Source organism: Acomys minous (assembly GCF_964271855.1).
Source record: "Acomys minous genome assembly, chromosome: 9".
NCBI lineage: Eukaryota > Metazoa > Chordata > Mammalia > Rodentia > Muridae > Acomys > Acomys minous.
In genome coordinates, this window is record NC_140490.1 from 95,448,989 (window position 1) to 95,465,007 (window position 16,019).

Below are 16,019 nucleotides of genomic sequence, written 5' to 3' on the forward strand. Positions count from 1 at the left end.
AGAGGTAAAGAGACCATCCCTACGGTGCTTTGGAAATCCTCCGATGACACTTGATAGAGGCACCTCAACCAGTCAGTTAGAACCAGGGAAACAGAGCTGAAAGTTTTGTTATGTAGAGAAGGAGATTGCTTTTGAAGAATTTAGTGTATGGGGTTTCCAGTGACTTGACAGCCTGAAGTCCATAAGAAAGTTGGAAACCCAGGATGCTTTGGTTACGTATATTATATCCATGGAGCATCCCTCCTTTTCTGGGAAAAACCTAGCACTGCTCTGAAGGCCTTCAACCCACTGGGTGAGATGTTCCCCCACATCGCAGTGTGCCTCATTTTAAATTAATACATTTCACTCACATAACAAAAATCATCCAGTAACAGCATGGGTACCAGTGTCCAGCCAAATAGCTAGGTGCCGGAGCACAGATTGGGGGGGGGGGGCACTTGAGACTAGTCGTCACTGCATCAAATGGAGAATTCTTATCACACAGTACAGACACAGCTGTTCACAGCATGGACTCAAGATACCAGCAAGCGTGGCAGTGGTGGCCAGTGGTGAGGTAGAGAACAAAATTTGAGGACTCTCATGAGCACATATGATAAGTTCCGTGTATTCCCTGAACCATGAGACCAAAAAGGAGTCTGCTGGTACGTGGTACGTGCTGAAGTAGCTGACGTACAGACTTACACACACACACACACACACACACACACATACACACACACACACACACATTGAACTCCATTAACTTAAATGAGAGACTTGGTAGCGTCGTCAAAGGGATGCGTTTTGAAAATGGAATAAAGCTACACTATAGTCTATGGACGGAAAGAACCCCAGATGGGTGTCTTTTTGTCACAAAAAGGCCATAAGGAACGAAAAACAGAGAAGAAGACATGGGTGGGCTGGGCAGGCTCTGTATGTAAGTTTGGAAGGATGGAAGACCCTAAGTGTGACACATGGGGTTAGGCATCCCTTGTGGTTATAGTTTTCATGGATGACATATCCGTTGTCCCACTAATCTACTCTTTAAGACTGCAGTGATCTATTGGCTAGATCTTAACAGGAGGTCGAGGTTTACTGCAGGCATTCTCCTTGGCTGGTACAGCAGTTTGTGCAGGACCCCTGGGTCCAGATCCACCAGCCTTGATGGTCTTCTTGTAGGGTTCCTGGACCCTCTCCCCATTTTTCTATACCTCTCTAACCTGGAGTCCAATAGCCAGTCCCAGCATCTGTCGCAATCCCCTGCTGAGTGAAGACTCTCAGAGGACATCCATGTTGGGCTAGTCTCCAATTATAAGTGAATATTCTCCACAGTTGTGTGGAGAACAGGGACTGACTCTGACATGAACTCTGGCGCCCTCTATTTGACCACTTCCCTTTGGTGGGGAGGCCTGGTGGCACTCAGAGGAAGAGGAAGCAGGCTATTCAGATGAGAACTGAGAAGCTATGATCACATGGTGGGGGAGGAGGTCCCTTTCTGTCACGGGCCTAGAGGAGGGGAATAGGGTGAAAAAGGGAGGGAGGGTGAACACGCAGGTACAAGTGAGGGGATAACAATCAGGATATAACCTGAATGAATTAGTTAAAGAAAAAAGAAGAAGAAGAAAGACTGTAGCGATTCAAACTACCACCCTGTTTCCCCAGTGTCCAAGGCTAAGTGCCTTGAGCTGATGAAATAGTCCAGTGGGGATTGGTCCACAGTTAACATAATTGTCTCCCCCAAGCCAGCTTCTCCTGCTACAGTCCACTTGTGTGCAGGCAAAGATGCCATTCAGCCATTTAGTCACCTGGAGGAAGTCCTTAGCACATCTACCCAGCTTCAGCCATTCGCTGACCTTGGCATTACACACACACACACTCACACACACACACACACACAGAGAGAGAGAGAGAGAGAGAGAGAGAGAGAGAGAGAGAGAGAGAGAGAGAGAGACAGAGACAGAGACAGAGACACAGAGACACAGAGACACAGAGACACAGAGACAGAGACAGAGAGACAGAGAGACAGAGACAGAGAGACAGAGACAGAGAGACAGAGACAGAGACAGAGACAGAGACAGAGAGACAGAGAAACAGAGACAGAGACAGACACAGACAGACAGACAGACAGACAGACTGACTGACTGACTGACTGACTTACTATTTAATCAGCTGGGTCCTACCTACTGCCTCGAACTCTCAGTCACCTCCGACCCAGATTTCCCATCGCTGCTAAGCAGACGGTGACTCCGACCTGACAACCCATCAGTATTATTTTCCATCTCCAAAGCCCGTAAGGATGAAAATGGGACACCCAGCTTGAGAAACCCCTTATCACCGCCCTTGTTGGCTGGCTTCTCCCATCTTACCCACACCTGGCAAAGTCAACCCTCACCTTTCCTTTCTTCTTGCGAATGGCTATTCAGTCCTTCCCCTTCCTTACCTGGGATCTATGTCTACTCGTTGACCCCTGACTTAAACACATTTTTCCCCGACCATACCTCCAGACTTTCATCTCATACACACACAGGGATGAGTTCGTCTAACTCTGCCCTATCCCCAGCCCTGCCAGTCCAGTTCTGAGCACCACTAAAGTTCTAGACTCAGCACTGATGTCTTATCAACCCTAAGCGTAAGATGGGGTTTCTGCAAAGGATGCTCAGGGAGTGCTAGGGCCCAGTCATTTCAGGCACAAGGACAGTGATGCCTGGCATTTATTGGAGCCATGTGTTTTGTCACGACGCAACTTAAACAAAGGACAAAGCTGCACAAAGAGACAGTCGCTCTCCTGGTGCTCTGCCTTGAAAGACACAGCAGCACCTCAGCAGCCTCCACAGCGGGGTTACTCAGACTACAGTTCGCCCAAGTATTGGTTTACCTTATCAGCACCCTTTCTCTATCAGTTAACAATGAGTAGCTCTTCTAAAAATAGGTAAATAAAGACAAATCAAAAGAGCAATAATTTCTATTATTCTCCAGCCAAATGCAGGGATGGCAAAGAGGACAGGTCTTTGGTGGGGGCGGGGGCGGGGGCAGGGGTGGGGGTAGGGGGAATGTGATGTATGGTTTGGCATTCAGTAAAGTAAAGCTAAAAGAAAGTTCACATTGTCTGTTGTCAATATAGGTGAATGGCAGGTAAGGTCACTCACCTGCCAGATGACATTTGGTGCTATCAAGACAGCCACTTAGAGAAATGCAGTGGATTAAAGGAATCCTTTGCAAGAAAAAGACATCTGACAGTGCAGGGACAATTGAGGGTTTAACTCCAGAGAGAGTGGAGCTCCAGCCTAGAAAACCAAGCATAGGGGAAATGGAATAAGAAAAACAACTAGGGCAATTCCTTCCATGCCCATCCCCCACCCCTACACACACACACACACATATACACGCACACACGCACACACACACACGTGTATGCACATGCACTCACACTTGCACTGTGGGCCCAGGCACATGGGCACAGGTGCACATACATAGCCCAATACCTTGCTTGATCACTGCTACATTTTCCAGTGTACCCTGGCCAGAGAAACCGTTCTTCTGGCGATAAGCAAATAACAAATTAACTCAAGACTCAAGACTCATGCTAAGTTCATAGAGCTGATACAACAGTGGCCGATATAACAGCTGAGGTGTAGTTATTATCTCTTAAATAAAATGAGAAACTAATTCACATCCGTGTGATTCAGAGGGTGGTGGTAGGTACACGTCTCATTCATTCATTTGTGAAGAACTCCTCACTCATTCATTATCTATTACAGGGGCAACCGCATAAAGGCAGTATACACGTCAGCAAAATAACAGAAGCCACCATCAAATTAAAGGCCGAAACTTCACAGCCCAATTGCTAACTCAGAGATCTCAGACACGTTCTTAGATGTCTGCATACTGTGCTCTCAACTTTAAAATGGGGACACGAGAGTATTGTTGTCCCATAAGATAGTTATGAAAAATAATTAAGTTTGTAAATATGAAGTCCTTATTGTACTTGCCTTCTGAGACGTAAGTTAACAATAACAAAAGAATCGGGAAGCTACAACTCGTTTTAACTGAGCATCTACTACATGGCATTATCATCATCATTACTATTATTCTTAGTCGTGCTATTTATTAGCATTATTTCTTGGATCTTTTACTTTTGGATTCTATTTTATAGTGTGTGTGTGTGTGTGTGTGTGTGTGTGTGTGTTATATGTTCCTGTGTGAATTGGCATGAGTCATTCGGCAACCTGCTCCATCAATCTTTGCCTTGTTCCTTTGGCACAGTGTTTCTCACTGAACCTGGAACTATGTGGTGGTAAGCAAGACTCAGAGATCTGCTTGTCCTCTCTGCCCCCCACTGAAGGAGAGATAAACCTGTTTTTGTTATGATCCTAAGTGTGGGATCAGAACGGTCTTGTGAGAACAGGTGAGGTTAATCCACTAGAAGACAAACCACCTCATGCGGGAGCTTGACTGTTGCCAGCTGAAAAGATCCCGTGAACAGACTCCGGGAGGAGATATGTAAGTGAGTCCAGAACTGGAGGAAGGCCTTTGGAGACTTGGGAAAGTTTTGGCTGTTCGTCGCTCCCCTTCAAGATGCTCCTAGAGAGAACGGTTCGAGGGAAGGCTTCGGGGCTCCAGGCTCCTGCTGAGGTTCCGGGTTCTGGTTACTCCAGGTTCCAGCAGAAGAAATCCTGCGAATTATGTCAGGAGAATCGTTCCTCAGAACTGATATCCTTACAGTTTTGTTATTCTTTAATCCTCTTTTCCTATTGTTTCAGTTAGTCGGGTTATAAGGCACGTATGCTTGGTTAATAAATTTGTAATAAAATATATTGGTTAAGAAAACTGTGTGTATATTTGCCCAAAATCTAGCATACTCTAGGTATATAAGTAGTAAAGAACATCATGCTCAAAGCCAAGAAGAAGCCATGTCTTCTTGGATGTTGTTTGACAAAGCAAAGCAATAATAGAAGTCTGATTCAGAAGAAGGGTGGAAAACAACAATAACAATAATAATAATGGTAGGGATCTGGGCGAGGGGCAGGGAAGCATGAGGCTGTGTCCAGAAAAATCAGCAAGGACCAAGGCAGTCCTGTGAGCCAAGGGATGTGAGAAGGACCATGCCCTCCATATGCTGAGCCAAGAAACTGAAACACGATAGAAAGCAACAAAACAAAAAACTGAGCCAAACGTCAGAAAGTCTAATCATGGATAGCAACACAATGGTCAAGCTTGTCTAAGGCAGTGGCTCTCAACCCATGGGTGACAACCCCTTTGGCAGTTAAACAGCCCTTTCACGGAGTCTCATATCGGATATCCTGCATATCAGATACATGAGTCATGATTCATAACAGTAGCAATACTTCAGTTAAGAAGTAGCAAGGGAATAATTTTATGGTTGGGGTCAGCACCACACGAGGAACTGTACAAAAGTGTCACAGCATTAGGAAGGTTGAGAGCCACTGCTCTCTAAGGACATATGGGCGGTGGTCCTCATCTTTTTCCTCACTGCCCTGGCAATGTGTGGGCACCCAAACGGTGTTGGCTTGGCTGCTATAATGTTGTTTGTTTTTGTTCTTCTCTGTGGAATGATTCGCATGGCAGACTATGCTTACATTGGCTCTCTCTTCCACTCCTGAGATTGGAAGTACTTAAAAAGTTTCAAATGCTTCCCCAACTTGGCAGTCCCAGAGAAACGTTCACATTATAGATATTCAGTACACGTTTCCTGAATGAATGAAGACCTACCATGGGCAAATTAACAGACACCAGGGTAGCATGATCTTGAGCCAAATGCCTTCTGAGAGAATCATTCCTTACAACCTCCCCCATCCAGAGCAAAACGGTTTCAGGGTGTGGGGACATCTGTTGGTGATGCCTGCCAAGAATTGACAGTGCCATCCTCTGAGAAGAGCAAATCAGTTCTGCTTTGGGGAGCTACCCTACCCCGCCCCCTCCCGGCTAAGAGTGTTCTAAGAGCATAGCCAAGTCTCTTTCTACCCCAGAAATGTTAATCTTAAGCAAAACTTAAGAGGACAGGAAGCTGGCTCAACCCAGCAGTGACAGAGAGTCTGCACATTAGGTTCTGCTACCTGGGTTGGCTTGCATCCATTCTCTGGGAGACCTGGTAACCCTGGTAACGCAGCTCTTCCTTTGAGCCACTTAACTCCTCATCCTTCTAACCATTTTCTCTCGTAAGTTAGCAAGTTACTAGCGACATAGTAAGTTCGTCCATTTCAAGAGCTCTAAACTAAGAATCGACCAGGCATGATGGTACATGCTTGTAACCCCATTACTCAGGAAGCTGAGGCAGGAGGATCATATTGGCAATATAAATGACCTTGTCTCTTCATACCAAACCAAAGATAAACTGAGAATTCAACTGATGGCGCACACTGACACTTGACTCTCCAACAGTGTATTTCTCAGTCTCGGCTCACATTGGACTCCTCGGGGAGTTTTTAAGATGACAGCATTCAGGCCAGACCTCACACCTATTAAACAGGACTGCTTGGTCCATTAGGACTTTTTAAAGCCTCCCCAGGGGATTCTAATGTGCAGCCACGGTGGAGGATCACTGCTCTCAAGATGAGAGTAAATCTGCCGACCTGCCTACTCTAAGGAAACGAGGAAGCAAGGGGAAATTTATAAGCAGCGTACTGAGAACAGGAAATGTACCTCCACTCAGAGATCATGCTCTCCGCTCCCCCTGAATTCAACGCCTAGAACTGGATTTTCCTCTTCAATTACTTTGAGTGAGTGTTCATGCATATGGGCCTGGGTATGGGGTGCTTGTGGAGACTAGAAGAGGGCATCAGATTTCATGGAGCTGGGTTACAGGCTGTCACTCAATATCAGTGCTGGGAACCAAACTGCAGTTCTCTGAGAGTGCATCAAGGATTCTTTACCCCTGAGCCATCTTGTCAGCCTGCAGAAATGCCCTCTTTTACCACCAGCTAAAATTAAAGAACCTCACAACTGTGTGTACCTTCTAATTTTGTTAACAACACAGTGTAACACAGCACCAGGGATGAAACTATTGCATTTCACAGATCGCCACAATCTATTCCAAGCTTGGAAGTAGTTTTACAGAGAAACCCTAGAGCTAAGTTTAAAGGGATGCTACTTTTTTGTGTGTGTGTGACATCCGTTGACTAGAAGGTGAGCCTGACAGGAAAAGAAACTAAACAAATCAACAATTTTCACCCCCTCTACTCATCTTGCTTTGGGAAGACCATATTTTGTTTTGTTTTTCACTTTTTAAAAATATTTTTTATTACCGGGCGGTGGTGGCGCACGCCTTTAATCCCAGCACTCGGGAGGCAGAGGCAGGCAGATCGCTGTGAGTTCGAGACCAGCCTGGTCTACAAAGTGAGTCCAGGATGGCCAAGGCTACACAGAGAAACCCTGTCTCGAAAAACCAAAAAAAAAAAAAAAAGAAAAAAAATATTTTTTATTAATTTATTCATATTATATCTCAATTATTATCCCATCCCTTGTATCCTCCCATTCCTCCCTCCCTCCCATTTTCCTCTTATTCCCCTCCCCTATGACTGTGACTGAGGGGGACCTCCTCCCCCTGTATATGCTCATAGGGTATCAAGTCTCTTCTTGGTAGCCTGCTATCCTTCCTCTGAGTGCCGCCAGGCCTCCCCATCCAGGGGACGTGGTCAAATATGAGGCACCAGAGTTCATGTGAAAGTCAGACCCCACTCTTCACTCAATTGTGGAGAATGTTCTGTCCATTGGCTAGATCTGGGTAGGAGTTCGAAGTTTACTGCCTGTATTGTCCTTGGCTGGTGCCATAGTTTGAGCAGGACCCCTGGGCCCAGATCTGCCCATCACAATGTTCTTCTTGTAGGTTCCTAGGACCCTTGGGATCCTTCTGTTTCCCCATTCTCCCATGTTTCTCTCACCTAGAGTCCCAGTAGGATGTCCTCCCCACTGTCTTACTTTCCTGGTAAGTGAAGACTTTCATGGGATGTATCCCTTGGGCTAGTGTCCAGATATAAGTGAGTATATACCATTTGACTCTTCTTCTGGGTTAACTCACTCATTAATATCTCTTTTTTCTTTGACTAAAGTTACTTATTCATTTATTGTCATCCTATGTGCATGGGTGTTTGCCTGCATGCACATCTGTACACCATGTGTATGCCCTGACTACTGGGGCCAGAAGAGGGTATCAGATCCACTGGACCTGAGATTACAGGTGGCTGTGAGGTCTAGGAGTGGAGCCAAGGTTCTCTGCAAGAGTAGGTAGCAGGAAAAGCCTAGCCAGGAAGCAAAGCAATTAAATTAACAACCACAAAGACACTGTTGAAATACCTGACATTTCATTTCCTAAAGCAAGGACTTGCCAGGTCATATGAATGATTTCTATACAAGGGCAACCTGGTGACCATCCTAAAATCCAGCTGTTGGAACACACAGTGCACAGGGAATCCAATAGTCACACAAAGACTCAGAAAATGATCTCTTGGTGGCCCAGCACCGTGGGCTGGCTCTCATACCCTGGGCTAGCTCTAGCACCCTGAGCTTGCTCTCACACCCTGGGCTTGCTCTTGTGCCCTGGGCTGGCTCTAGCACCCTGGGCTGGCTCTAGTACCTTCAGTTTGGCTCTAGCACCTTGGGCTGGCTCTCAGTCATTCACATTGCTCTCTCTTGACTAGGACTCTTCTCCAATGCACAAAGAACTATATTAAAAGGTCACAGCATCAGTAAGGTTGAGATCTACTGCTCTTCCCTGAAGATCAAGCCTCCAATATGTGAAGAACCCTTGAAGGACAAGCAAACCAGATCCAAGCCATGGCCCTTAAGTTAATGATGTGTTATGCAAAAAGGGATATGGGAGGATTTTAAAGTTCAGAGTCAGGCAAAGGGACTAGACTCAATAAACACACATATGGACTGAAAATACTTTCATATTAGTATGAACAGAGTGAAGGGCAGAATTCAGCAAATCAAAGCACTGAAATTACTAAATCTCACTCGATGCTTATTTCTTTGTGATTTTAAGTGTAAGGAAATGTTTCATGTTCCGAATATGTGTGTGTGTGTGTGTGTGTGTGTGTGTGTGTGTGTGTGTGTGTAGTAAAAGCATTTGTACAGGGTCTGGTAATAAAAACATAACAACTATTTAATAAGTACTTGTATGGTAGATATTTTATAAACAGCATCAAAACAGTACCAAATATACTTTTGTCCCCCTTTTATGGTTAGGAGGCCTAATGTGATTCCTCCAAGGTTGGGGCTGGTGAGTAGTCATGGCAGGTCCTGGCACTGTCCCAACTTAACTCCTCTCTGTACCCATCCCACACTAAGAAGGCTGAAGAGCTGCAGTTTTCAGCTTCTTTTGTTCTGTGAACTCGGTTCTGCCAGGCAGATCAAGCCCAGAATACCAGGAAGGCAGACATGAGCAGCAAGTGGAGGTGTGGGATTCTTGGGCACTGAGTCCTGCCTTTGGTTGGGGCAGGAGCGTGTTGCCATGTGTGGGAGCGGCAAGCTGTAGTCAGAGCTGGCAGTGGGGTCCGGCCCCAAGCAGTCCCTGACTATTTTGGAGTGTTTCTCCTAGCAGGATTATTTCTGTCTCTGTGGACTTTATTCCCTGACTTTCCCAGAAAGTCTCTAAATTACCCATTGCCCTGCAATGAAGGGATTTTTGCTTAAATTAACTAGGACGAATCGTGTTTTGCAACTGGAAGAAAGGGGACCAAATCAATGATCTCTTAAACCTTGTGACATTGAACTATATCTATAAGAGCCTTGCCATTAAAAAATGGGGTTTTGGGTTGTTGTTGTTGTTGTTGTTGTTGTTGTTGTGTTTTGGATTTAAGGGTGGTTGTTTTTTTTCCTGGAAATTATCTAGAAAGAAAACAAGTAACAATTGCATTATCATCATCAACATCAAAAATAACAATAACAACAAGACAACCTAGATTTGAGCCTCTTAAGACTACACAGATGACTCTAGCACAGCAGAGAGTTGATTGCCAGAGAAAAGAACCAAACTAGTTCAGAGAACTAAGCTTTTGGGGAGTGGACTCTGGGGAAGACTCAAATCAACAGAAGTGTGGGAAAGCCACAGAAAGCAGAGCCCCCTTTTCAGCTAGGGTGAGAGAGAAGTTGAAAGCATCTGGGCAGATGGTTCAGGATGAGTCTACTGTAGCCCTGCTGGGGGACAAAACACAGCAATGTGACCTGAACCCCCCCCCCTTACTGGCTCAAAGACTGCAGGCTTTAAAAAGCAGGTACAGTCCTGGCTGCTAGCTCACAACGTATGATTCAGAAACAACTTCTCAACCACTGGCTTTCTTTTAAAAAGTCAAGTTCTTTCTATTGAAATATCTCTGTGCCAACCATTTGCATATTGCCTATAGGTGCTTTCAGGCCATAAAAATCCATCTAGCCTACAAAGCTTGAGATGTTTACGAGCTGAGCCTTTTGACAGAAACATCTGCCAACCCTCAGTCTAGGTGGATGGGAGGACAAAGCCATTTGAAACTGATGTCCGTTTAATGTCTCTGACAATGAGCAAGGGAGAGAGGAGTGTGGATATATGAGCAGACGGAGTGCGGGGTTGCTTCCTAGCAGGAAGAAAAGTTTTGACCCCTGTGGTGGAAGCAGTATCCGTGAGTATTCAGTCTGCAGGCATCCCTGTGTGGGTGGAGAAGGGACTGGAGTTGAGGTACACCACAGAGACTAAAGGGAAGAGGGAGCCAAGGGAGCTTGAAAGCAATGAAGCAGTAAGCCAGAGGGCAAAGATGGTAAACCAGGAGAAAAAGAACGGAAAAGGTTTTTAAAAAAAAAAAACTCCAGACAACACTCAGCAAGGTGTCCAAGGGATTCAAGGGCCCTAAAGAAGGGTTACCTGTCATTCAGAGGCATGACAGGTGGCCCATGCCTCAGGGGCCCCAACAAGAGTTCTTAATTGCTCTATGAACATCTATTATGTACCAGGTCATCAGATTCTGTGGAGAAGCTGAGGGGTAGGTCGTGGCCTTGAAACAGTGGAGTAGCTGGATGAGCTGACTCTGGATGAGACGGGACTGTTGCCTTCAGCAAGAGTCGAGCATGGGGGGGTGCTCTGGAGGGCTCCCCCTCTGGTGATTTAGACACTGGCCTCTTCTGAAAGAGGTCTGCCGGAATTTCAAAGAGCAAGATGGAATGCTGTTTCCGGGAAGTGATTAAGATGAAAGGAAGGAGATGAAAAGCGAACTAGAAGGCGAAAATGGGTCTCATGATGCTTTCTGAAAGATGGGTGCTATAACCAAAAGCTTTTTTCATCCACAGACATGTCAACTGGGCAGCGTTCATTGTAATAGAATTTGACCTATAGGTGAGGACTTTCCATTTTCTCTGGCAACAAGGGACCCCCCCTCCCCCGACAGCTGTGTTTTAGACAAATAGAAAAGAATACCAACTCTATTGAAAAATCACAATCCATGCTGCCCACCTTATGAGGGGGGGCGTCTAGTTTACCTCAGAGTAACGAGAGGGTGAACAGAGGAAAAGAACTCTTTGGTCTTTCTTAGCTGCAGTTGGAGTTGCCGTGGAGGAAGTGCAGACAAGAAGGCTGAGCCCATCTGAGGGACGGAGCACAAGAAAAAAAAAAAATCATGTTAAATAATCAGCAAACCTGGCCTTGCTGGAAATGCGGTGCTGTTGTCGTGTTTGTCTTCCATGGAAAGTGAGAAAGCAGCTCAGACACATGGGGCGTTGCCTAAGCTAGGGAAAGCAGGGAAGAGAATCATACAAGCTAAAGTCTGGAGAGACTACAAAGGAAAGCTGAGTCCTTTATCTCCTGGCCACTTTGTGTCACCTCGGAAGGCTCACAACTTGGCAGACGTCACAACGTTCTCCTGTCCCTCTTTGTCCATCGGAGAGGATGGTTGATAAAGCCCTTGCCTCCAGTCTTTCCATCTACATCATCATCATCATCTTAGCCAACAAGCTTTCCAGTCTGTCTGGTGAGACGGACATTGTGCTGTTTCCACTTCCGTCTTGGCTGGGGAAATGCCATCACATGACGTGATTTTTTCTGAACTTTGGTTTCTTCCTCTGTAAAATGGGGCACACCGTTTTTGCACTGAGGTTTCCCAAGTAGTTGTTATAGGATGACATTTGTGCCTAACTGTATCCCATGGCAACACACATCATGAGCCCAAAAAAAAAAAAGGAGAATGGTTGATAAAAATTATCTCTCACTATTCAACAAATTTGAACTACTGATATGACTAGTGACATCATTATGTTTAATGAAAGAAAATAATTATGGGAAGGCATAGGTACTGACCTCTAGTGATTTTTCCCCATTTCTGAAAAAAAATCAAATGTTAATATTTGGAAGCCAAGTGTGCATGAAAGGAGAGACCCTCCAGGGTCTGGGAGAACCTCCTTGCCAAGTGGCAGCCCTGTGGGTCCCATCACTAGATGGACCAAATCAAGGCACACAGGTAAAGGGTCAGTGCAGTTGGGGAAAGGAAAGCTTGCAGAACACAGTATGTCCAATGGATTCTACCGCCGAGCCACTTGGAGTAGAATCCCAGCTCTTCCAGTTTTGACATGTGATCCTTTAAAAACGTCTCAGGCTCTCCAAGCCTCAGCCTCATCATGTATGGAGTATACATCACACACACACACACACACAATATATATATATATATATATATATATATATATATATATATATATATATATAATTATAATATAAACAGGTACCACTACTTGCCTCTCCATTTTGTTATACTCTTCTTTCAGAGCCAAGAAAAAAAAATTGAAGATGAGAGACGGGAAATACTGCTGCTTTACGGAGCAGCCTACTGGTATCCCAGAGTGAGAAGTAGGAAGTGATAATATTAGATGGAGAGATCTAGTTATGGAAAAATCTGGCTTTGCATTCCCTAGCTAGGAAATCTGTGGTCCTTGGAAGATACTGTGAGAAAAGAGGTACTCACTGGGAGACCTGGGGCATCATCGTGCAGACAGAGCCCTTGGTTAAGGACCAAAACTTGTGAACCACAGGAGGCTCAGATGTTGCCGTTGGTCTAATTGCACTGTCAAACGCGTAGTGGATGGAAGGAGAGACAGTGACCTCACGGGAGCCTTTTCATTGCTCTCATTGGTAGCATGAGAAGCCCAGAGCCTCACACACGCTGAGTGTAAGTCACAGACCCCCTCAAGCAACTGAGTTATACGCCAGCCCCTTGACAGACTGTTGCTAATCAGGGCACTCAACTCTTCTCTGGCTACAAAATGCTATCAAGAAGTAAACCAGGAAAGTAAGCTAGTCAAGAAGCCAGGAAGCCCACGCTTATATTGTTAGGTGGCACTTTCCAAGCGTTAGCTAAATACAGCCTTTGTTTTCTGTTTGCAGCGACTTGACAAAGTCAAATATTACTTTCAAGGCAATGAGAAAATAAAAACAATATTAGAAGCCTTTCCCAAATTAAGTTATGTGGCCTGCTCTTTTAGATTCGGCAAACATCTTTCCTCCCGCCATGTTGTCCTTTATTAAAATCTGATACTAACGTGGGGCTAATGTGACAGCCCCAAGCACACAGACAAAGTTAGAAAGGAAATAGGCTTTTATTACTTTTCTAAAGACAAAGCAATAACTTAGAATAACAGAATAATGTTTAAACTTTCTGCCACGTGTCACCCTCAAATTTCCCCCTTTCTCTTTGTCCCTATCTCAGGGATATTTTTTTTTTGAAACAATGGAGGTTCTAGTTACAAGTTCATGATAGGTGGGTAAGCAAGTATGGTATCTCTTCTGTGACATCTTCTAGAAGCAGGGAAAACTTCCTGTGACGTCAGTCTACAAATTTACTCTTTCCTTTTTTTTTTTTTATTCTCAGGTATCACAAATAAACTAATACAGTGATTGGACCTGGGTCCTCTCCCTGTCACTCATCCCACACATCTAAATTAGTCACAGAGTTTGTTAACCTTCCTAGTTTGCAGTCCTTACACCCCCCCCCCACTCCCTCCCCCTCTTGGATTTTAGACACTGTTTTTTTTAATGTATTCTTCTAGAACCTGAATTGGGCTGTTTTCAAAGTGCACATCTCATCCCTTCCCCGTCTCTTTAAAATTTCAAGGATTTCCCATCAATTAGCCTGGCATAGCCATATTTCCACTCCCTTGGACCCCCACCAGCTCTCTCCTCGACCTTTTCCGCATCCTCCTGTTCCCCACCCACACCTTTATGGTCACTACCTCCCACCAGCAGCGTTGCAAAGCCTACGGTACTCTCATCCAACCATGCAATACAGATGTCCACTTTTCACATTCTGTGTCTTGTGTGCTATTCTACATCCCTGCTCGTTGGATTTAATAATTAGAGTGTACGTGCCCTCAGCCAGCCCCTATATAACAAGTTTTATGAATGCTAAACATCCTGAAGCATACAGTAAGCTTGTAGGAAAGGCATTACCCTCCTCCCTTAATAGACAGGGTCAGGTTACAAAACTAACTCAAAACACACGGTTAAGAGGAAACGTGATGTCGGGTTAGATGGTGCAGCTCTTGAGTTCAAGCCCTTGCTCACACCTTGCACTAAATCTCCCCGCTCAGTCCAATTCAGGCACCGTTAGTGAACAGCCCGCTCTGACCACAACCCTCAATTGCTAGCCCATCCTTCCTAGGAACTTCAGGAAGAGGCTCATTACATGCTTTCATGGCTCTTCTGCTCATCTTCGACCATAAGTTACTAGAAGGCAGACACCATAATTCATCATGGGATCCTCAACACAGGTGCTCAATACTTGTTTGATGAATGGCCCAATAAGGATGATAGATAGTCTTATTACATGTCCCGTAGTTGGCATAAGAAGAACGTCAAAGGAAGTACATACAAAGGAGTGTTTGTTTCTTTTAGACTGCTTCTAGCAAACATTATATCTAAGCCATAAGCCATAGGGATACTTTGCATGTCCCCACTGCACCCAGTTCCTAAATTCAGTAGTTGTGTTTTGTAGACCAACACTACCATCCAGAATGTTCGAAGATCCTACTAATGTTCTATGTCTGTGTTATCCAATAAAGGTACATTGAACACGAGCCTAGGGACTGAAGAACTGAATCTTCCACCGTGTTTAATTTTAATTCTCTAATGTTTAAATAGGTACACGTAGCTAGTTATATAAAACACAACACGATTTGGACCCGTTAGCAAAGGGGCAGAGGACAGGGCGGTGACGGGAATAAGTGGAACTCAAAAGTAACCCTGTGTGCTGGGTTTGTCTGGGCCTGAAGAATCAGCCAGGATGGTCAGTGCTAAAACCGTGACAGTCCTGGGCAGACGGGGACAGTGAATCATGTTACTCAATGCCTAGTAGTTTGACACAGGACCTATACTCAAAGCAGGAAAGGCAGCTGGAGAAAGCCTGAGCTTAGACAAGGAGGAAGACCTAGGTGCATGACAGAGGAGGGGACAGCCATCCCAGAAGCAATTGTCTCTCGTCTCTTGATGTCTCAATGTAGCTACACATCCTAACACCTGGTTTCCAGCATAGAGATTTCAAACAAACATGTGTGACACTCTTTGATGCCTGCTCCCTTTCAAATGCACGTGCTTTGTTTTACTCATCTGCCTCTTAGCTGGAGAAGCCAAGACGGCAGCCTACTCAGCGCTCTTTGATCTGCCATTTAAATTTCCATTTTCGTCCCATAATCTGTTAATCTTTCCAGTATCTCGGTGCAAGGTTGAATTAAATTCCCATATTGAATCCCAACATGAAAGGCATTTCTTTGTGAGAGGCTCAGTAAAATGCTCGTCGAAATGACATTTAAAATGTTCTGCTCTGTAATGGAATGATAAAACAGGGCTCCTGGTGTTAGTACACACTGGCAAAAAGAACATTTTTTTATTAGTCAGAAACTAAAAAAGATAGAACAAGATAATTTTTTAAAAGTTTATTTCTGCTAGACTGCCATGGTGGTATTATGACTCAAAATATAATAGTCACTGAATTCCTGTAGGACTCTAACTTCTTAAGGAGACATCAGACATCAAAGCCTGAGTCACATCACATTAACCACCAGTGGCCAGAGCA